The following is a 2,313-nucleotide window of genomic DNA, read 5'->3' on the forward strand; positions in this document are numbered from 1 at the left end:
GGCTTTGTTGTTCTGTATAGGCCAGTGCAGGTTCTCAAAGTGAGGATCGGGGACCCCCAGGGGTCCTCGGGGCGGTTCCATGGCGACCCCCAGAATGATTAGTATTAGGTACAGCTTCACAATCATTGTAACCAATTCATCCATTATGTTATACTCTGGAGGGTTATATTCAAAAAATAACAAAATGTGCAAGCTCACAGTGTGTCACGAAAGCTTGTTCATCTGCTATTTTTTGAGAAATATTGAATAATTTAGTTTTTTCTCTTCGGTGCCTCTGGTTGCCATGGCAACAGTCAATGGTAGCAGTCTGTTGGAATGTGGGAATGTTACAATTAGCGTTGTACATGTAAGGGATAACACTGACCTCATGTCTGCTGCCTGTGGAGGCGTCATTAAGCCATTTAGACCGGAGGACGAAATTTAAAAGAAATCTTCTCTAAATCATGACAATGTTTCTATATCAGTGGTTCTCAATATTTCATGTCGAGGACCCCAAAAATTATATGTATTTGGTCGCCGACCACCATCTGAAAATATGTTGTTCCAGGGAGGGAGGGACACCCCCAGAAGCAAAGATTTGCGTAAAAAAAAAAAAAGTTCGCTCTGAAGGAATATATATTCAAAGATTTGCGCCACATTTTCACGACTACGAGCTTGTAGATGTGCTATTTTTCAATAGCTAAAGTATGACATAATGCTTGAAACACCAAACGGGGTTCCCGCCCAGAATGTGTTAAGCCTGTGTTGCTTATGGCGCATTGCTGTGTCTCTCTCTCGCTGTCCTTTCATTCTTCACCGGCTAATGACTGGTATCCTGGGGGACATGGTGGTGGAAGAAGTACTCTGGTTTTTACTTGTATTTCGACACCACCTTGTCGAAATACAAATACATACAAATACAAAGGCCTCTGTTCAACATTGTGCTTGAGTAAAAGTACAGTATTGGCATTAAAATATACTTTGCAGTAACAAAGTAAAAGTATACTAAATTATTTCTCAATTTCTTTCGGTAATAGACAATCTAAAAGCTTGTATATTTCGAAGTATAAAATAAGGATTAAGTGGTTAATATATATTTTTAAATGTAATAATTTTTAAGTAACCACTTAAACGCCAGTATCCTAATTGTGGGCAAGACTTAGAAAATAGTTGGTCGACAAGATTTACAAACACGTGGCGTTGTAAGCTCTATCAGATATTTTCTGTGAATGCCTTCCCCGCGGAAAACAGACAGAAAACAGACAATACACATCAGCATAGAGCCCTGAGGGACTCCGCTCAACCATAATGCGGTTTAAGAGTTTAAGTGCACTTGTGCTGTATAGGTCTACTTGAGTTATGCTTTACACCAGTGCACGGGGACTTACTGTATTGCACAGTAAAGTCCATTACCTTTTGATTGCAAACGATAAGCAAAGGAAAACAGAAATATGCCTCGATTCTGCCCCGAACTCTACAGTTAACATCTGCACTTGACTCGGAATATTTGATCACAGGCACTGCGATTAATTATTCACGATAAAGAATTGGTTATCGCCTCTAGCTCCCCTGAAGTTAATCTGGGAACTGTTTGTGATTAGAAATGAATGCAGTATATAGCTGCATGGGGACCAGCACATTGACAGACAGACTGTAAACTCTACAATCAGTATAGCTGCATGGGGACCAGCACATTGAGACATACTGTAAACTCTACATGGGGACCAGCACATTGACAGACAGACTGTAAACTCTACATGGGGACCAGCACATTGACAGACAGACTGTAAACTCTAGTCTACAGTATAGCTGCATGGGGACCAGCACATTGACAGACAGACTGTAAACTCTACAGTATAGCTGCATGGGGACCAGCACATTGACAGACATACTGTAAACTCTACAATCAGTATAGCTGCATGGGGACCAGCACATTGAGACATACTGTAAACTCTACAGTATAGCTGCATGGGGACCAGCACATTGACAGACATACTGTAAACTCTACAATCAGTATAGCTGCATGGGGACCAGCACATTGACAGACATACTGTAAACTCTACAATCAGTATAGCTGCATGGGGACCAGCACATTGACAGACAGACTGTAAACTCTACAATCAAGTAGAATAAATAACCCCCCCAACACACACACACACACACGCACACGCGCACACACACACACACACGCACACACACACACACACACACACACACACACACACACACACACACACACACACGCACGCACGCACGCACGCACGCACGCACGCACGCACGCACGCACGCACGCACGCACGCACGCACGCACGCACGCACGCACACACACACACA

This window comes from Protomyctophum bolini (assembly GCF_963924005.1).
Source record: "Protomyctophum bolini genome assembly, chromosome: 17".
Classification (NCBI taxonomy): Eukaryota; Metazoa; Chordata; class Actinopteri; order Myctophiformes; family Myctophidae; genus Protomyctophum; species Protomyctophum bolini.